At 48.4% G+C, this 22295-nt stretch overlaps 1 long non-coding RNA gene across 1 annotated transcript in view; it reads right to left on the bottom strand.

Moving 5' to 3' along the window:
- Positions 1-361: 361 nt before the first annotated feature.
- The window catches only part of LOC144135143 (uncharacterized), a 55850-nt gene continuing 33916 nt past the window's right edge, over positions 362-22295 (bottom strand). The window contains exons 2-3 of the long non-coding RNA XR_013315391.1: positions 11750-11842; positions 362-427 (exon numbers count right to left, since the gene is read on the bottom strand). This is a non-coding gene — a long non-coding RNA (uncharacterized LOC144135143). The remainder of the gene's footprint in view (positions 428-11749; positions 11843-22295) is intronic.

Below are 22295 nucleotides of genomic sequence, written 5' to 3'. Positions count from 1 at the left end.
TGCCCGTCGTAAAAATCTACGCGCTTTAGAAAAGATTGAGGATAGTACAGATTTTTCAGTCGTGCTTTGCATTTCCTTTTTCAGTTATTGAGCAAGGCAATGTAATCACAAAAACTGACAGTAATAAAGAATTCTGTGTTCCCACCAGGGCACATTCATGAAGGACTGGCCCTGAATATTCTATTTATCAAGGCACCACATCCTAGAGCGAATCTTGAGCGAGAGCGCGTTGATCATTTCAATATTTCCTAACACACCAGTCCTTGTGAAATTCAACAAATAGAACATCACTAGTGAAATCGTTGGGATTTACCACAGAATAACTGTTGGAGCATCTACGAATGAGAAGGAGCCAGAACTTACTGTTGCGACACATGTATTTTTCGAATCTCTACTTGGCCTCAACGATGGGTTGCAGCCTTTCACCCTGCATACAGCAAAAACAGCAAAATATATAAATTTAGTAGATGCAGTTTTACTACCTTGGCATCTGATCGCCTAAACATCAAAACTGCAGAATATTTAGTAGACCTTGGCGTTTCTTTTTGGCACATGATTATGTTAATATCTCCCTAAGCAAGTGTAAAGCTGCCGCTCTTTTCCAGCTGCGTCCATTTGCAGGACGCCGGCACACGCGGCAGCGGCTCCACATTACAAGCGAGAGCCCCCGAAAACAAAGTGCGTGCGAGAAATGGATTGGGTCGTTTGACACACCGCCGCAATATTGACGAGACCCCTCATGACGCAGGCTATCGTCGAAAAGACACCCGATGTCCCACAGCGTCCCGCAGTGCCTCGCGGCCAAACACAGCCGTATCTCAAACATGGAAATGACGAACACCTGTTAAAGCAAATATGCCGTACTCACCCAAGGCGTGAGAATACAGGGCCGTTCCTTATCTGGTTTGCCGAGGCGGCAAAGAGCACTCAAAAGGGCAACGGCAGCGTTTTTCTGGCATTGAGCGGCAAATAAGCCCATTCATTCTTATTAGGCGAGTGTCCCGCCGTCGGTGGTGTGACGGCTTCGTAGCCCTTTCCCTTCCTCTTGTGTTGCTGACGGGCGACACGAACTGATAATGAGCAGGAATCATCAGTGTCAAGAACTTGATGAGCAACTTGACCAGAAAGAGGGGGGAGTGGCGATGTGCCGGAGGAAAGTCTGAAGAAAAGCTCCGAAGGGAGAGCGTGTGGTTACTCTTATTTGAGAGAGAGTGGTGGCGTATTGGTTTTTGATTTGGTTTCTGTTGTTACGAGACCCTGGGTTCGAGGGTAAGCCCAACGCACATGGTAGTCCCCACCTCGCACGTTATTTTTGAAAGGAGAATTGATGCTTAGGGCGGGACACTGAAAATGACCGCCCTTAATCCTTTCTTAATTAAGGGTTTAAAGCGCAAGTGAACGGATGGAAGGGAGTCCAGTCTGAGCTGGGGCTCGATGCTTAGCATGTAACGTGGTGCTACTTAGGCTGTAACCCGTCGGGTCGATGAGTAAGCAAAGTTTGTTCTTTTGTAAATTCATTTCTGCTTCTACCGGTTTTAATCTCTGTATATGTATGCTGTAAATATATGCTCTGCTGTCATCATCTACAAGCACGCCTCCTGTCCATCTTCCACGCCGAACGACACTATAGGAAGGGTTCGTAAACTTTCCTCGAAGAAACGAACGACCTGAAATTCTAGTGGCGCAGCACGACAGGCTTCGGCACGTCTCATCACGAAGGACAGACATCGCAGTAACAACCACAGGCCATCCGACAAGGAGCAGCGAGGAGCTGTCAGGGGACAACTCCACCTCCGGTGCTGCCAACGCTAATGGAACGGACGCATCATCCGGGCTCTGGCCGGCAGACAAACAACAGAAGATCTGCGCCGGGTGAGTGGGATTTTTTGCGTTTGGTTGAGGCAATCATGGTTGTTAGTTTGTGAGGCCCATGGTCGAGACAAGTAGAATGTTGGCCATTTCAAGATAGCGATTCCATACCTGAGAATAAAATGAGGTCGAATCGTCGCAAGGAGCAGAATTCGCTAGAGGGCGGTGTAGAAACGGGGATGGATCACGACGAGGTAGTGACTATAGAGGAAGATTTCAGTGTGGAGAGCAGGTTCAGGCTGGCGACCAGGGACAGACGTTGTCCCTAGACGCTACAGGAACTTGTACAGAGAAAATGGCTATTCGTCGTATTGAGTTAAAAGCTGTAATGGAGCTACAAATGCGCCAAATTGAATCTAGGGAGCGACTAGCACTCAAGCAGATGGAGCTTGGGCAGTCGAATGGTCGATTGTCACCGCTTGGGTCGGGACCGAGTGATGAACGGTGTATAGGCTCAGATTCAATAGCACATTGTGAGAAAGTCCCTAAGGGCTACGGAATGCCATGCGATGCTTATGTACCACTGCGGCTTGAGGAGGTGGAGAAGATTTTCACTACCTTCAATGTTCCAGACAGTAGTCAAGTGCACGTATTTTTGTCGGCACTAACGGAGCGAGTCCGGTATTTACTTCGTAGCCTTGACAGAGCCGAATGCACGGAGTATGAGGCTGTAAAAACAGCGGTTCTAAACGAATTAGAACTCACTCCAACTGAGTACATAGAAAGATTTGAGAAAGCATCGAAAAGGAAGAAGGAGACGTGGGCTTAGTTTGCGTCTCGCGTGAAAACGTATTTAATGTACTACATCCAGGCTAAAGAGGTAGACTCAAAAGAGGCTTTGACTGATCTCATGGTGTCCGATCGCATTAAGGCAAGCCTCAACCCGGAGGGCATTAAATATGTGCGCCTTCGAGAAGTAGTGAGTTGGCTGAAGCCTAAAAAAATATCAGAGGCCCTACAAACTTTCGAGCAAGCAAAAGGTAAAGGGCGGGCTGCGAGGCAGATTACAGCGCCAGTACAGCAAGCGGGCCAAAAACAGTGCAGTGCTGAAAAGTGCACACTAAACTGCACTGGGCACTAAAATGTACTGGGCCATGTTGCTTGGAATTGCCCGCGAGCAACACGAGATGATGCGCGCCAGAAACAAGCATATGGGCACAGGCAGAGGGTGCACAAGGTCGCGCTGATACATGGGAGAAAAGTAAATAACGCAGCGGTAAACCAAGGCACGGTTTCAACCGCTCAAGTTGGAGTGCCAATGCAAAATTCAAGGGCAGCCGCATCGAGACTACAGTTCGTGCAACTTGTATGCAACCATGTCTGCACAGAGGAATTGCTTGATACGGGTAGCGAAATCACGGTAATAACAGAGAGCATACCACCACGGGCGCGGATGGAACCATCGGGGACAGTGAAGCTAGTGATGGCTTTCGACAGATCTATTCAGGCGAAATTGGCGACTTTCCTTCTAAGTATATCGCATACATGAACACGATCATTCAAAAGGTAGGCATAGTATGTGCCCTCACCAATGAGTTTACTGAGGGGTGCACTGTTTTCTGTCGTCAGAAGACTGGCAGCTTCTGAAAAAGAACAGCGATAGGGCACACAACATGTACCAGTACTGCATTCAGTATAGCGGCAAATCAAGAACATACCACACGGCAAATCAGAATTGTGAGGTACTGACATGCGAAGTTGGCAGGTCACCAAACGACGATGTTCCGCGGAAGGAAGCAGGTCCACGTGAGAGAGAAGATGCAGTTTTGCTGTCTAGCCAGCGAGAAATGTTTCGAGCAGCGCAGCTCGCTGACGAGAGCTTGAGGAAGGCATAGGAAAATTCTAAGCACGGAAAGGCGGGTATGTTAGTTACTGATGAATTGCTACACCATTGGGACTGTATAGCGGGTACTAAATTGTGACAACTGGTGCTTCTCCAAGCGAGACGAAATGAAGTTCTGTCCTTGGCGCAGGAATCGCTGTGGGGTGGACACCTGGGTCCAAGAAAGACCAAGGCCCGAATAAATTACAGCTGCTATTGGCCCGGTATGTAAAAAGAGATTTCAGAGTACTGCCAGTCTAGACATAGGTGCCAAATCCGCTCAGAAGGCGTCACATTGACAACATATCCACCACCCTATTGACTAGGCCTCAACATCCCTTTAAGGTTGTCAACGTGAATGTCATAAGGCCTCTTGATAGAGGGGCTCACTATTATGCTTTGTTCCTTGTCTATTTATGCACGAGATGGCCAGAAGTTGGATGCTTTCATTCTCTAACTGCAAGGGCTGCGTGTGGCGCCATATTAGACATATTGCCATGTGCCTACCGCGCCGCGCGGCCTCCACACTTAGTCGAAACATCGACGAAGCGGTGGTTGCCTCTCAAGGCACTCTGGCTCTGTGACCTGGACCCTTGCTCTCTAATTAAAAGCTCTCAGTCTTGAGTTCTCCCCGACGCCTGCCTACATGGCTCCTCAGGGCGTGACAATATAAAGTCGAACAGGAGTTCCGCTGACAGTCTGTTCGGATCTGGGAAGAAATTTCAAGGCTCAACTCACTCAGCTGATGCTAGAAAAATTAGGTTGTTCCTATAGATTTTATACCCCGAAACATCCTGAAGCCAATGGCGCCATGGGAAGGTGGAATCGGGTGCTAATGAATATTCCATTTCATGTCATAGAAAAGAACCCGCACAATTGGGATAAAGTGATCCCTTTTGTGTTCTAGGCTTACCGCGAAGTTCCCCACCACACTACGGGCGTAGCACACCTTCGGCTTTTGTATGGCCGAAATCTGACAGGTCCGTTCACAGTTCTTCGCCAAACGTGGGCAGAAGTGAGAGTACCAGTGACGCTCAGAGAGGAATCGGCTAAATTCATGAAACAGCTACGGGAGAAGTTTGAGCTAGCGGCCAGTATGGCTGGGCTCACAAGCACGGCGTGACAGGCTAGCTACGCAGAAGCCTACAACAGAAGGACGCGGAATAAAATCCTTAAGGTGAGGGATCTAATGCTCATTTTTGACACAGAACGCACCAATAAGATGGCCCCGAAGTGGCTTGTCCCTTCATAGTAATTGGTTGTGAGAGACAACATTCGTGCAGGGTAGAGAACGAACAAGGAAATTGCTCAGTGGTGCACGCCAACCGGATGAGACCGTACTACGCAAGGCTGAGCCATATTGGTGTGGTGTTTGAACATGATCATGAGTTTGGGGAAGTAGAGTGCTCGCCACAATTTGCGCCACCTCTACTAGACGAGGAGCTAATACCATTAGAAAAGTTAGCCCACCTGCGTGAGCAGGAGCAGAATAAAGTGCGAAGATTGTTCACAAAGCACCGTTCACTTTTCGATGGCAAGCCAGGAATGACCAAATTAAGCATACACCGAATTAAGTTAGAAGAAGGGTTCGAACCGAAAAAAGCTTTTCTTTATCGGGTGCCCGAACTTCTCAAGAAAAAAGCAAGCCGCCAAGTGGAGGAGTTACTTAAGTTAGGATTAATTTATCCTGTGGAAAGTGAATTTGCACACCCAGTTGTGTGCGTGGGAAAGAAAGTTGGGTCGATGCGAATGTGTATTGACTACAGAACTTTGAATGCAGGAACTCGTTCAGACGCGTTTCCGATGACTAACTCCCAGGAGCTAATTTTTCGGGTCGGCCGCGCGCAGTTTATCACGCTAGTGGATTTAAGGCGTGGCTACTGGCAGGTACCGATGGACCCGCACAGCCAAGCGCTCACCGCATTTGGGACGCATGAGGAGAAATATGCGTGGACAGTCATGCCCTTTGGGCTAAAGAACTCTGCAGCGACCATCCAAAGAATAGCCAATACGCTCCTATCTAAGCACCAAGCCTAGCCTATACAACTGGATATCTCGATGATATAGCCATTTTCTCCAATACTTGGCCGGGACACGTAGAGCACATCAATACTACTTTTTGGCTGCTTAGAAAAGCCGAACTAAAGTCTAGCCCTGAGAAATGTCACGTAGGACAACCTCACATCCGCTCTCTAGGACACATAGCGGGTTCGGTTCAGGGACACATGCACCCGACCCTGAGAAGATATCCGCGATAAAAGGCTTACGGCAGCCTAACACGAAGAAAGAGCTGCGAAGTTTGCTAAGACTGTGTGGATATTATCGAGAGTATACCCCTAGATACGCTGATATAGCTGGCCCCCTAACGACCTTGATAAAGTGGGGTGTACTCAGCTTGGTCCCGTGGCCAGAAGATGCGCAGCGCGCATTAGAAGAGCTGATGGACTCGCTGTACAGAGTCGTGGCCTTGAGCACTCCGTAACTTCATCAGCCGTATTGCTTTTACAATGACTCATCAGTGACGGCTGCCGGGGCTTGCTTGGCACAAATGACAGAATACGGCAAAGAAAGACCTATTTCGTTCGCGAGTCATCGCTTCGACGCGATTCAGGCGAGGTGGTCGGCCATAGAGCGCGAAGCGTTCGCTATTATATGGGGTCTGAAGAAGTTCGATTATTGGCTCTTTGGCGCCATAGTCAATGTCGTCTCTGACTACAACCCCCTCTCATACTTCACGACGTGCACTCCTGGGGGCGAAATTGGCTAGATGGACGCTGGCACTCCAGCGTTATAACATAACGATGAAACACAGAAAAGGCACTAAGAATGGAAATGCAGATGCGCTACCTAGGCTCCCCAACTAGACATGGGAGTCACGGACTAGCGGTACCACCATGCCAGTCTAGACAAGGCGTGAATGTTCCCGTTTAACCGACGCTCGGTGAGCGGGGTGCCATGTGTTAAAGTCGGGCACTTACGAAGAGACTTCTGCATGGCGTCGGCATGGAGCTGGTGATCGTGAGTGTTGCGCGAAGACCTGTGAACAGTGATGAACAATGCGGCTTTGTGTGCGCGTCTGTGCTCGTGGATGTGGACCCTGCGCAGTGCGTAATGTGGCTGCCCGTTCACCAGAGCTGTACACCAGCATGCACCAATGTTGCGTTTTATAGACTTTTTATTATTTTGCTTTGAGTGGTTCTCGAAGTGTCGAGTAACCAGGCGAAATCTGCCCCCGGAGGTTTACATTTGTGAAGTGAAATTGTTGCGGCCTCTTTATTAGTAAGCATAAACGAGCTGATAGCAAGCTCTGTTATACTCTTAGGGAGGGCGTATAGGGCCGCCGCATTTTTCCAGCTGCGTCCCTTTGCAGGATGCGGGCACACGCGGAAGTGGCTCACCATTACAAGGGAGAACCCCCGAAAGCAAAGTGCATGCGGGAAATCGATAGGGTCGTTTGACGCACCACCGTCGTCTTGGAGACCCCCTTACGACGCAAGCTATCGTCGTAGAGGCACCCGATGTCCCACAGCCATCCGCAGTGTCTCGTGGCCAAACTAAGGCGTATTTCAAGGACGGCATGACGAACACCTGTTAAAGCAAATATGCCGTACTCACCCGAGGTGTGAGAAAACAGGGCCGTTCCTTATGTGGTTTGCCGAGGCGGCAAAGAGCACTCAAGAGGGAAATTGCGGTGTTTTTCTGGCAATGAGCGACAAATAAATACATCCATTCTTATTAGCCGAGTGTCCCGGCGTCGATGGTGTGACGGCTTCGTGGCTCTTTCTCTTCCTCTTGTGTTGCTAACGGGCGACACGAACTGATGAGGAGTGGGCGCGCATCAGTGTCAAGAACTTGACGAGCAACGTGAGAAGAAAGAAGGGGGGGGGGGGGGGGGAATCGCGGTTTCCCTGAGGAAAGTGGGAAGAAAAGCTCCGAAGGGAGAGCGTGTGGTTACTCTTCCATGAGAGAGCGTGGTTGCGTATTTGTTTTTGATTTTGTTTGTGTTGTTAACGAGACCCTGGTTCGAGGCTAAGCCCAACCCACGGGGTTGTCCCCATCTCGCATGTTATTTTTGATTGGAGAATTGATGCTTAGGGCGAGCCACTGAAAATGACCGCCCTTAATCTTTTGATAATTATATGTTTAAAAGCGCAAGTTAACGGATGGAAGTGAGTCCAGTCTGAGCTGGGGCTCCATGGTTAGCATGTAACCTGGTGATACCTGGGCTCTAAGCCGTCGGGTCGATGAGTAAAGTAGCGCAAAGTTTGTTCTTTTGTAAATTCATTTCTTCATCCCGTTTTACTTTCTGTATATGTATGCTGTAAATATATGCTCTGTGGTCATCATGTACAAACACGCCTCCTGCCTATCTTCCACGCTGAATGACCCTAGGGGAAGGGTTCGTAAACCTTCCTCGAAAAAACGAACCGACCTGAAATTCTACTTCAAAACTCAGAACATCTCTTAGATTTTATGAATGATTAAACAAAACAAATTCCTTTTGCTTTCAGACCAGCGGATATGCAACAAGTACTTTTGTGGTGGATGTAGGCTTAAATGTAGAAAATGCGAAGTTTTCTACAAGTCGAAATAGTGTTATTTTGCCCAAGCAGACAAGGGTATTCATCAGAGTCATGTCTTATTATGCTATAATACTGTCTAAAGCGTCTTGATTTTGTCTGCGCGTGTGCTCCCATGGCAGATATCGGGTGCTGCGAAATAGCGTTTTTCACACCCTGGGCTGCTATTCGGAGCAGACCTCGAGCCATCGCGTGGATGAAGCCTGTCCAAGGTCACCAGTCGAAGGGGCCAGGCGAGAAAGCTGAAGTATCGATCGGAGGGGCGGCGATGGGACAAAGAGGGAAGAACAAGATGGAGAAAAAGGAGGGACGCTGTTGCCGACAGAGAGACTGAAAGAGGAGGTAAACGCAGCGACGCTGCTAGCTTCTCGCTATCGATGCCACGAAGGTGATCGGCCACGTGAGCCCGTCTAATCGGTTCTGCGTTTCTCTCTGTGCCGAGCGGCTGCGTCTGTTTTGTTCTTGTGCCTCTCTCGTCTTTGTTCTTTTCGCGCAGTGTTGACATCATCTACAGCTATGAAGCAACTAGCCCAAACCAAAGTATTTCGTAAGCGAAGTGCTCAATAAGAGATTCCGTCCAAGATTCTCTCTGCGGAAAGCACGGGAAAAAAGTAAACCAAAAAACCAACGCGCATATGTGGCGCTGTAGCTGCCTTTTTATTACCCTTATTTGAAAGCCTTTTTTAGAAAAAGATAAAAATATCAATGAAAATAGGTGAGAACCTGGACAAGCATAGACTTTTAAGGCTTAAAGCCAATGCAAAAATAAAAAAAAATAAAAAGGAGGCTTGCAGCGCTCGAGGGTCACACAAGTCCCAGTTGTGTTTGCCGCCGTGTGAGGGGCCCATCGACGTGGTAGACAGAGAGGAACGGCGGCCGACGAAGACCTCCCAGCACCGGGACGGGCTCCGGCGACAACGCGTGAAGGGCGAACCTTCAGCTTCACGAATAGCCATCGCGGGAAAGGTTCGTGCTAAGAGCACTGCGGTGCAGCGAGAGCGTAGAAAGAGGCAGCGTGAAGCAACTGCCGCCGCCTCATCCGCCAGCACGCGCTAATTTTTTATTAGAGCTGTAGAGCTAATTTTTTGCACTAAGCTTAGGACGGAACGACCAACATGTTTAGACAAACCGTTTTAAATGAACCTGCTTCTAAAGCCAATACTTCCGCGCACTCGGATCAATATCTCTAAAACCACAGCAGAAATTTTCAAAGCTATATTTAGCCACTATATAATGCTTTATTCAAGAAAAAATGCCACCGCCCTTTAAAATAGCGTGAGATGTAGAGCAATAAAAAATTGCCAATTGGTATTGGTTTGTTTCGTGCTTTGCTCAGCATAGATTATATTATCGGGAAAATGTGTTCAGATCTAATCCAGGAGTTTTTGAATTATTAATAAAATAATCTTTATGCATCGGTTCTTTTTTGTTGGGCCGCGTCTATAAAACTGCTATTCTAGCGATTTTTTTTGTGATGATGTTTTCTGATTGATTTTCTTATCTCTATCAGTTCTTCACCGTTGGTTTACGTTGCCTATAAAGTGACAGGTTGGGAGAGAGCACTGTGATTTGGGCAACCCTTTTTGCTGGAATAAAATTATTTGTCTCTGACAGGCACAGAACACGTTTTTTTCAGATCATTGGATTACAAATGTACGAAAATGTGCTCTGTGGACTAATGCGAATGCGCGCAATATGACGGGTCACCTTTCTCTAAAATTTTAATAGGACGCAACTTCACCGAAGATGTTTAATTCTTTCTTTCAGTGTTCATTGCTACGATTATTCCTGATCATTATCGTCATCATAATCGCCAGCCTGACTACGCACACTGAAGGGCAAAGGCCTCTCCCATGTCTCTCCAATTAACCCTGTCTTTTGCCAGCTGCGCCCACCTTATGCCCGTAAACTTGTTAATCTCATCCGGCCACCTTAAGTTCTGCCGTCCCTGCTACGCCAGCCACCTCTTAAAATCCAATCGGTTAACCTTAAAGACAAGCGGTTATCTTTCCAACGCATTACATGCCCTGCCCAAGCCCATTTCTTTCTCTTTATTTTTGACTAGGATGTCATTACACCGCGTTTTTTCCCTCACCTACTCGGCCCGATTCCGGTCTCTTAACGTTACACCTATCAATTTTCTTTCCATAGCTCGCTGCATTGTCCTTAATTTGATCTGAACCCTTTCCTTTGCCTCCACGCTTTTGACCCGTATGTGAGTACCGGTAAAATACAGCTGTTGTTCAATTTTCTCTTGAGGGGTACTGGTCAACTGCCATTGATGATCTGAGAGAACCTGCCATATGAGCTCTACCACATTCTTATTGTTCTAGTTATTTCCCTCCAATGATCTGGATCAGCGGTCTCTACCTTCCCTAAGTAGATATATTCTTTACTACTTTGTGCACGTCGCCACCTATTGTGAACTGCTGTTTTCTTGCTAGACTGTTGAACAATACTTGAGTAATGTTTGGCAATTTATTGCTTAAGTATGTTAATTTGCATTCTCAGCGTTTGGCTGCGTATTTGTATTCTAATATATTAAGTGGCGTCCTTCGCACCGAAATCTCAGAGATGCTCTCGAGAGAGTACAGAATAAAGCAGCCATATTGGCTGTCGCCTTACGCCATCACAGCGTGGAAACACTGAAGCACACCTTGAATCTTTAACCTCTTGCAACGCGTAGAAGGTTTGTCCTGTTTTCATCCCAACATGCAATATACCATAACATCCAGCCATTCGAATCGTATCAAATCTTCCCTACGCCTCAGAGCCAGGCTAGCCTAGGTCATGCGCATGAAAGGCCGCCCGATTGTCTTTCGCAGAGTAAAATATGCATACTCGCAGCTGCCATTAGCAGCAAGTGAATGAAACACATAGCCAACAAATATCGTCAACCGCTACCCTTTGATGTTGTTTACGTTGTGGTATTTCTTATGCTATGGTAAACGATGCCAGAGCTTTGTTTTTTTATCGTCCTGTTTTACCAAGCTTTGATTATTCGGTTGCATTCAGTTGTTAACTTGACTTTGCCTACTGTATCCCTCTATCATTTGATCTCGTGTCGGTGCCAATTTGCAAACACCCTCCCCTATGTAATTGCAAGATGCACACTAACTGTTTCGTCTTATACTGCACTTTATCAGTTGTCACTATCGGTTTCCGTGCTCCAGCAGCTCCTCGAGCGATATATTGAAGACAATTTGCACCCTTTCAAGTTTTTACGCTGTTGAGACACATGTGCTTATTGAAATCTCCCGACCACACGTACGAGTGCTCCCTTTGTTGTTTCTCTGGGCCAACGACACAGGCACACATCAGTCCAGTAGCAATATGGCTGCCCGCGGAAGCGTTCCGTGCAGCGGTGTATAGCGCATTATTCTATACCCCCCAACCGCCAGTGGGTAAGATTCAAAACATGTAGTCCTCGCTAAGTTCGTGCTGTCGGAATCATGTTCGCAACATCTCGGCTACATACCTTGGCATCAGGCTGTGCATGCATAGGAGGAGGATGACCGCAACCCCGAGATAACGCTGCATTTTTATATATTTCGATGATTCTTTTGATATCCTGCAACGATAACAAAGAAATGTGCCAAAGAGGGCACATTTCAACATAGGGCAAAATATTCGCACTTAGTCAGCATTCGTTCGCAAAAATCTATCGTCCAAATTACTTTACAGGGCATCGTAACATGCAGATAGAAGGGAAATGAGGTGATCTGAATTTTTGTTCCAAACTCTTCCCAATAAAATCCTCTAAATTCAGTTTTAAAAATCGCCGCAAAAAACCCTCACGAAGCTCAGCTTGTGTGAACTTCCTCACTAGTAATTTCTATATCACTCTTCATGTGCAGGATAATGGTTGCTCAGAACTCTTTGGATACCTTCGAGCGTTTACATATGGTTTTCCACGCCCTGGTTACGCATCGAATTTATAGGTGTGAATGAGTTCAGTGCATCAAATAGGGTTTAGCAATCTATGAAAACTATGTTTGCTTCATGGTTTATCATTTATATTTCTCTGGAACTGAATTGGTGAAGTCAATAGTCTATTTTCGCTTACGTTTCTCGAGAGCTGGCCGCTTTTTTTTTACGTGACAATTATTCGAGAAATTTTCTGTTTATGGCATAACAGAGCCAGGTTCACTACTTACTGTTCCGCCTAAACAGCTTCAAGATCAATTCTACAGTTACAGCTTATCTCACAAGTTATTTGCAGAGGAATGGAAGCTATGAGCACGAGTATGTCAGGAGACTGACAACTCCCAGAGGCGTGCTGTCCTCGCTCGCTCGTTAGACAAACAAGTCTGTAAGCCGGCGCCTTGCGCAGCGTCAATAGCTTCTGCTTCACTGCGGACTCATAGTAAAACAGTAAATTAGCGCAGACGACCATTCGAGGCCTTCCCTTTAAACTTTTCGCATTCTTGTACAGATTCTGAACATCACTGCGAGTCCGTTGCTGGCAAGGTTACTCGACCCCAGCATAGGTTTGAAATTCAAATTTCACACAAAAATTCAGTGGCTTCTTTGAGTGTTAGGTGGCTTCATGTCAAGGTATTTCGGTTTTCCTTATCTGACGGAGTGCCTGACATTGGCGATGAAGACACCACACTTTTCTATATCGATACAGGTGCCCAGTACATTTAGGAGAGAAAACTAATATATGCACCCTCATTGTTGAGAAAAAATTTTCTGGTTGTTGCGGAAACATAGTCGACTTCTCCGCTTTGCGCTCTCTGAGGTCACAAAAAGCTGCCGGTGTTTCGTTGTTCTGGGCTATCGTTGTCATCGGGTGGGAGGCTTGGTCTTAGGACACCGTCAAGAGCTCCGTAATACCTCTAAGTAGTTCGTCTTTATTTGGGTGGTCACGTGGACCATACCTACAATGGTAGTCGTCAAGCAAGGAATGAAAGAGGCAGAATGTTCAACAAAAATGCAACGATTGCTCTTGCTGTCATTCAGTCGTGATTGTTCATTGCATGTTTGCGGTTCCCATATTTCCGTGCGTCAGTTCTTGTTTTTATTTCAAGTTATAGAGGTACTATCCGGCTTCTTATGGATTAGTTTGGCTGTTTGGCGCGTTCTATATTATCTTTCAAGCAGTAAACGATATTGTTGTGAAATATTTAGATAGGGCAATTCTCTCCTATAAGAGTTTTCCAGCATAATAAGGCGCCAGAGGCGTTAAACACAATGGAAGAGTATGTCCTTGAAGCGGGCTTCTTAAATGTCACTAGAGACGTCGAGCTACATTCAAGTGTCCAATATTGCCGGAACAAAATAGGAAGGTAAGAGATTTACACTCATTATTTGCAACCAGACATTACAAGATGCGGATTAACTTAGTCATTGGTCTAGAAATATGTACATAAGTCAGTTAAAGGAAACAATCGCTCCATTCGACAAAGAAAGCAGGAGAGACTACACTGCACTTGATCACACGTATCTTGTATTGTGCTGGAGGGGCAAGGACCGAGTCGGCCAGACGTCTTGTACGTTCAGTACTTTAATCCAGGATACTATACCAGTCTCAGTTCCATCGACTGAGGAGACTGCAGTGGGAAGCGCTTGAAACACTGAATAGGAACACAGAGCGCACCATAAAGGCCTTGCCAAAACTGATACCCATCCCGATTCTCCAGGAATATGCATAATTAAACAAACTCACGGAACTTATTCAACACCGAGAGGCAACAAGAGATCTCAAGAGGAAATATCTTATGCCTATTGCAGCTTTATACCGTGAGGTGAATGCACAGTCACCGAAAACATAGACCCCCCTCCATACACGACATTAGCCACCAACAAGGTTACCAGGCCATATGAAGGCAAAAGCGTTTATTGGTTCATGCTCACATCCGTCCATCTGTCTTTTCGTCTGTCCGTTACACTCTTGAACTCGATAAGAAAAAAACATCTTTGTGTCGATGGCATTCGAACCAGCATGCTTCCATTCCACAGCCGCGCTTGAGAACGAATGCGCTACTTCCTGCCAACGCATATTTAGTTCTCCTTATCTAGGACTCTGGAGAGTGTTTGCAGAAAGGCGTGGAATCACACGGATACCTCCCATACGTTCTCCAGTGTCTCCAGCAATTAAGTGCTGTGTGTTGTGTTTTCTTGGGTTGGGTTTAATGGCCCATAAGCAACTAAGGCTATCATGCGCCAAGCTCAAAGTGTAAGAAATTGTTCTCTGCAAATTTTTACAAATATATGAAAAAAAATATGGCGGTGTACCAAACTTAAAAAATTATTTTTTTTCTATCTAGTGTTGAGAGCAAAAACAAGATTATTAAATTGCTAACATTTAAAATTTCAGAGGAGGTCGCGTAACCTCATCAGCCGTCCTTGGCTGGGCAAAGAACTGGAGGCTCCAAATAAATTCGAATGAAAACCTTAGCTTTTTTCACGAATGAGGATGTGGCTGAGGGTGCATCAGGCAGAGCACTGGGTCATGATTTACATTTTTTTAAAGAAATCCAGCTTCTGTTAAAAATCTGAAAACCCAAAACATGTTCATAAATGCATTATCACCAAGGAGCAATGCTGGTTGAGAAGGTATACATTGGTTATAAAATGAAGAGAAGCACTTTTTCCGTAGCTTTTCCCAACCCCGAACATGAAATTAAAAATTTGATTGACTGTAAGTTAACTTCCACATGCACAAACTGGTTTGTTTTCTTCGTTAGCAGAAAGTTGTGTGTAATGCGCGTGTGGCCTATACGGCGACGGCAGATAATGACTTCCTTAAAACGATTCTGGTGCACGCATGACATCCATTCACCTAGAACTGGTTTTCTTAAGTGTAGCTTGTTATGTACTTTGTTGTTCCAAGCGGACTGCCATTTTTTCTTTGCAATATTATGTAGTTATTTCATGCAGTTTTTTATAGGGTATATTTACGTTCTTAATTTGCTCCTCACATGCTTGAGCAGCGCACAAATTTGCCCTTTTGTTGCACATTGTGCCGACATGTCTTGATACCTAGCAAAAGTCTTAAGTTTTGTCCTTGAGCTATCTCTGATGTAATACTGTGTATGAGGTCGCCAAGCAGCGCAGTTATTGCATTTTCAGAATGAAGGGCTGTAAGCACACTTAGCCAGCCTGTGTGAATAATACCGTTGGAGAGGTTCCTGTTTATTATTTTTTCTATGGCTACACAGATAGCGTAGCATTCGGCGGTGAAGATGAATGCGCACTGTGGAAGTATTTCTATTCTATTATAATTTTCACGTACCACTGCACTTCGAACATAAGCATCTGTTTTAAACCTTCTGTATAAAAAGGTCTGAAAGTACTCTATTTTTCCTCGAGTGCAAAAAATTCTTCTATAGTAACTTGTTCTGGAATTTGTTTTTTGCGAAACTGTGTTAGAGTAAAATCACAAATTTCAGCGAATTTGTACCATGGTGACAGTGGACCTCGCCTTCGAGTAATCTTTGGCAATACGTCTAGTACACTGAGGTTCTGGCACATCTCTTCAAATCGCAATAGCAGTGGCCGGGTAGCTTGCAGTTTATTGTTAAAGAGTATTCTAGATGGGCACATTGTAGCGATGGGATAAGAAACATAATTGTACTGTGAACGGATTTTTAGAATGAACGAGCCTGTGAGCAATGCTCTTCTGTCTGCAAGTGATGCTTCGTTGGTTTCTCCATGCAGGCTATATATAGGTGACGTCCTGTATGCACCAGTGGCAAGAGGAAAACCTAAATTATGTACTGTATTCAGCCGTTTAAGGTACAATGGTCTCGCTGATTCATAAACTATAGAACCATAGTCTATGGTTTAGAGCGTAATACAGAGCGATAAATTTGTAACAGACATCTCTTGTCGGAGCCCTAGTGTTTTCTTGAGATTATCTTTAGCATATTCAGTAATTTAGAATCTTTTTAGGCGTTTATGCGTAGCAGGAATGTGAGTTTTTTATCAAAACTTACACTCAAAAATTTGTGCTCAAGTTTTCCTTGGTATTGTGACTCCATTCAGATAAAGAAGGCGAGGGGCGTTGGGCGTTCGCATGTAGACGGACGCACTCCACATCGGCTCCGTGTCTTTTCGAAGATTCCGACCCAATTTTCACGTGGGCCACCGAACATTTTCGGCTACATCGACGGATAACGTCACCTGGACCACGGTGACACCACTCCTGAGCCGGTAGGCCCATTTTTGGACTTTTATCGGACTTTCGAGTGGCCACCTGCGGCCGGGAGCGCTGAGCCTAGCGTAGTGCCTAGCGCGCTCCCCGGGGCGGCCCCGTGCGGTGCTTGCGTGTCTAGACATCGGCCAGCATGGAACCCCGGGGACGCTGACGACCCTATCATGAATGAACCTACCCGGACCTCGGCCAAGTTCGGCGAATATTGAAAGTACGGACGAATCTCCTGCCGCGCCGCCGGTCAATGCGAGCCCCGGACTTGGGGACGCAGTGACCGAGGGCATGGAGACCTCGCCACCGCAGCGGGACGACGGGGCCGACATCGACCTACTGCAAGACGAAGACATGGATCGTTGGCAGCTTGTTTCTTACAAAACGGCGCCTAAAAAGGAAAGGCTCGAAGAAAGGCTCGAAGGGGCCAGGCGATCCCCGGGAAGAAGCAAGCAACAAGATAGCGCCGACAGCCGCAGCTGGCGGAGCAGAGACGCGAGCGAGTGGCGTGCCGCGCTTTACATTAAAACCACATCTGGCGGGAGCGCAGCGGCAGATCAGGCCACGTCCGCCGCCGCTACCGAAGGATGATATCAAAATCATTTATCGCCCCAAGGGAGGCCTAAAAATCAGCGAAATCCGTGTCGACCAGGCAACGCAAGCCCTCGTCGCGGCCAGCGGAGGAACGATCAAGGAAGAAGACTTCATCATGAGACTCCGGCCCGGATCGAACATCATGATTGCGAGCACGCCCGACCTGGACATCGGCGACGTGCTCAGGAAGATCGAAAAGCTCACGATCAATGACCAGACCTATGCAACCAACACCTATCCAGCCCTACCGGACGACCTGAAGCGTGCGGTAATTCACGGCGTCATGCCGGGGGCAATGACCGGCCCTACTGAAATCGAGGCTGCGGCTTCGATCACAAGGAGTGAAGATCCTGGAAGCGAGAATGCTGGGCAAGTCGGAAACGGCGCTCATCACGTTCGACGGCCCGTATATCCCGCGGTGGGTCATCTACCGATCCGGAGAATTCAAGACCTACCCATATCGTCCTACGAGACAGATCTGCTACGTGTGCGGAGAGCAAGGCCATCGTTCGGACGTCTGTCCAACGCCGAACCACCAAGCTCTGCAGGACGTGCGGCACACACGACCCACCAGAAGGCCACCCGTGCAAGGCCAAATGCATGGTGTGCGAAGGCGACCACGTCACCACGGAGTGCCGTCGACGCCTCAAGACTACTGAGGAGCTCCGGGGCAGCCACGACCGGCGGCCGGCAGTCCCGGAAACAACAATGGCAGCAGCAGCAGCACCAACTGCCGCAGCAGCAACAACCGCAAGCAGCAGCAGCAGAACCCGCACCTGAGTCGAGAGCGCCGACCCAGGTGGCTTAGCTCGGAGCGGGACCATGGCCGCTCCTCGAGCCGAGGCCGTAGCACCGTGCGAGATCACAGCCAGAGCCGATCCAGGGATGACTCTTTCCCGCCGCTAAACCGGTCAACGGCCAAGCCGAAGCAGCAGCAGCAGCAGCCGCCGCAGAAACAACAGAAGAAGAGCGGCGTCAAGGTGAGCTGGGGAGCGGGCTCTCCAAACCCACTGATTCCGCACTCGGATCAAGATAATATTACGCGTAACTCGAAGGAAATTAAAGCTCTAAGAGAGGAGAATGCACATCTCCGAAAAAAAATCGATGACCTCATTAAAGAGATGCAGGCTCAGAGAACAGGGCACGTACCGCGGCCCCCGACTCCGGCGGCCGAAGTGCAACGATCTCCAACCCCCTTAGAAGTGAGCCCCCGAAGAATTCAGAACTTTCATGCAGCGCATGGAGGATTTCATGATTCGCACCGAAGGCATGCAAGATTAGATGCCATGCAGGTCCAACTCAACCTGTCAGAACAGAACATCACATTACTACAGCGAAAAGTTGCGTTGCAGGACCAAAGTTTCCGCAGCCACGTCAAAAGTCAAAATACGCAACTAATAACAAACGAGGCCCGGGACAGGCTCATACACGAGCGCCGTTTCGGAACTGAAGGCTGCAATCAGAACAATGCCCAAAACAATGGCTAAACAAACTCCACTAGAAATCTGGCAATGAAACTGCAGGGGGTACCGCCAAAAGCAGGGACTCCTAATGCAGTTTTTACATACGCAAGGTTCAACACCCGATATAATAGCTTTACAGGAAACTAACGCGACACCGTCACTCAGGGGATATACGTGCTACGATAGCGGACGCACGGCAACCTTGGTCAGCAAAAAGTTGGTAGCCATAGCCCATGACCCAATTCCCAACACCAAAATTGAACACTTAGTGACGGAAATTATTCCGAAAAAGAAGCGTAAGGAAAAGAGTGTCTTTCTAGTAAACCTCTATAGCCCGCCTCGCCAGCGGGACGCGAATTTTGATATACTCTTTCTAGGGGCCAGCAAACTTGCGAAAAGCAACTCGTTGCTCATTGTAGGCGACTTCAAAGCTCGCGGACAGCAATGGGGATACCCCACTAATAATCACAAAGGTATACAGGTCGAGGACGCGGCGGAAGCGATCCAATGTACCCTCTTAACAGACCAACTTCATCCCACGCGCCTTGGCACTTCGATCTGCCCGGATACATGTCCGGACTTAACGTTTGTCAGGGGAGTGAAGCATGCAACGTGGGAGAATCTCCTGGAGAATCTAGGCAGTGACCACTATATCCTGAAGACCACGATAGCAGCCACCAACATCAAGCGCAAGCTCGGCACGGCCAAGATCACCAACTGGCCGGCTTTCCGCAAGGCTTGCGCTGACCTGGAAGGGGGGATTACTTCCATAGATGATTGGTGTCAACAACTTAAAGACATCCAGAAGCGGTACACTCAGGAAGTGGATCGCACCGAGCAAACACCTGAGGTGGACCCTCGGCTCATCAGGCTGTGGGAGGCACGTCGAGGACTCACCAAGCGCTGGAAGAAGCAGCGCTTTAACAGGAAGCTCAAGCTCAAGATCGCAGAAGTCACCAAGATAGCGGAGGAGTACGCGACCCAACTGGCCAGGCAGAGCTGGCAGCAGTTCAGTAGCTCGCTGGACGGCACCCTCAACACGGCCAAAACGTGGCGTATACTCAAGACCCTCCTCGACCCTACCCAAACCAGGGCCGAAAGCGGGAAAGCTATCCGCAGACTCGTCCACACCTTCGAGGGTACGGAAGAGGAACTGCTAGATAAGGCCAAAGAGAAATGCTACGGCACGACCTTGCCTGCGGCATACGCGAAACCATACCTGGGGAAACCGAACACCCACTTAGACAGGCCGATCACCAGGGAAGAAGTGTTCGCTACCATAAAGGCATGCACGCGCAACACTGCGGCGAGAGCAGACAAGATCCAGAACGCACTCATACGCAACCTCTGCGACGAGGCGGTCGACCAACTGACCACCTTCCTCAACGGGCACTGGGCCGCAGAAACGGTTCCTGAAGAGTGGAAGCATGCAGAGGTCGTAATGATCCCCAAACCGGGTAAGATACTCCAAATCGAAAATCTCCGACCTATCTCACTCACCTCCTGCCTTGGCAAGCTCTACGAGCGAGTCGTTACTCGGAGGCTCCAAAGCTACATGGAAGACGAAGACCTGTACCCCCACAGTATGTTCGGCTTCCGAGCCCACCTCTCCACCCAGGACATCCTCTTACAACTCAAAGAGGAAGTCCTCACCAACGTCCCAAGCGTAGGCGAGAACGTGGTTATGACCCTCGACAACAAAGGAGCCTTTGACAACGTTAGCCACACGGCTGTAATGGAAGGACTCGACAACCTCCACTGCGGCGAGAAAATTCACAGCTACGTGAAGGCCTTTCTCTCCAACCGCACTGCAACGGTTGGGCTCGGAGACCTTCGTAGCGCTAAATTTTCGACCCCAAACAAAGGCACACCTCAAGGGTCCGTCATCTCGCCACTACTTTTCAACGTGGCCATGATCGGCCTCGCAAGACAACTCGAGAAGATCGAAGGCATACAGCACGCAATATACGCTGACGACGTCACGGTCTGGGTTACCACTGGGTCGCTCGGCCAGAAAGAAGAACGACTGCAAGCAGCGGCTACCTGCGTGGAAGAATATACCAGTGCACGAGACCTCGCCTGCTCCACCGAAAAATCAGAACTCCTGCGAGTCCACAAAGGGAAACACAAGGAAGGGTCCCTCAATGTCTCCCTCGAAGGACAGCTAATTCCCGAACGAGACAAGATACGCGTCTTGGGAATGTGGCTGCAGAGCAACCAGCGATGCGGCCATACGCTCGGCCTTCTCAAGCAATCGACCACTCAGGTCGCCAGAATGATCACGCGCGTGTCGCAGAAGCGGAGCGGCATGCGAGAGGGGGATACCCTGCGCCTGGTTCAGAGCCTGGTGGTTAGTCGCGTGGGTTACGCCCTCCCGTACTTCAACCTCAACAAAGGAGAAGTGGATAGTGCAGACACCATACTCCGCAAAGCTTACAAGACAGCCCTGCATCTACCAATGAACACCTCCAACGAAAAACTATTGGCTCTTGGAATTCACAACACCTTCGAAGAGATCAAAGAAGCCCAACTGGTCACGCAGTTAGCTAGGCTCCAGCAGACTCCTACGGGGCGCTCGCTCCTTAGCCGACTGGGGCTAGGAGGAACTGCGGAATTCGAGAATCGTACTGCGAGCATACCGGACGCAATCCGCCAGACGCTAAAGGTTCGCTCCCTTCCCCGGAACATGGACCCCAACTTGCATGCGGCCCGTAGGGCACCCCGGGCGAGGTATGTACAACAAAATCTAGCTACAAAATCCACAACGGTATACACGGATGCGGCTCCGTATACAAGAAGCTCACATAACAGCACAGTGGCGGTAGTTATTGATTCGAACTTAAAGGAATTAGCTAGCGCCTCAGTGAGGGATTGCACGGTAACCGAAGGGGAGGAGCTGGCCGTAGCTCTAGCGGCGGTAGCCGGTTATCGAAGCAACATGTCCCTTACCATCCTTACAGATTCGAGAGAAGCGTGCCGTAACTACATGAACGGCCGCATAGGTCGCGCCGCGCTCCGGCTCCTCCAGAGCGCGACCCCACCAAAAGTCATACATAGCATTTACTGGGTGCCAGGACACACCGACATAGCGGGGAACGAACGCGCCGACGAGGTAGCTCGAGGGTATACGAGCCGAGCTTCCTCCCAATCGGACGATCTACCCGACCGAGTCAGTCCTACGTACTCAGACATTCTCAACTACTATAAGGGGGTACGGATCCGCTATCCGCCGCCTCATCCTGATCTAAATCAACTAGAGGCAGTGTATTGGCGAAGATTTCAGACAGGAACATTCCCAAACCTGCATATCCTTAGCAAGATTTACCCGACGCAATATCGGGACACTTGCCCTTGGTGTGGCAGCAAACCATCGTTGTACCACATCACGTGGGAATGCAGTAAAAACGACAGCTTTCGCAAAGACCCGAGTGCGGAACAGTGGGAGAGCCGGCTCTCCAGCGGCGATCTGGGTTGCCAACAAGGTCTGATCCAGCACGCCCAACGAGCAGCGAAGCTCAGCGGAGCCCTGGAATAGGGGCACCGACCCTGTGAGAAGAAGGAAGATGGACCTCTTCTTTCTCGTCTGCTACTAGCACCTTTCTAGAGCATTAAAAGTCTTTCCTACCGACCTACCTCAGATAAAGAATGGGTTCAGTGTGCAGACCTCCTTTCAGCGAGCGCAAAACAGCTTCTGACTTCTGTGTGGAAAACTTGAAACCATTTTTTTTTGCACACATCGTTAGTTTGAGTACTGCCAGTTGTATATGCCTCTCACGTGTTGTTATGTTTGAGGATGTGCAGGCTATTTGAAGATC

This window comes from Amblyomma americanum, chromosome 5, assembly GCF_052857255.1.
Source record: "Amblyomma americanum isolate KBUSLIRL-KWMA chromosome 5, ASM5285725v1, whole genome shotgun sequence".
In the NCBI taxonomy this organism is placed as follows: Eukaryota; Metazoa; Arthropoda; class Arachnida; order Ixodida; family Ixodidae; genus Amblyomma; species Amblyomma americanum.
This window is presented reverse-complemented; position numbering and strand designations above follow the sequence as displayed.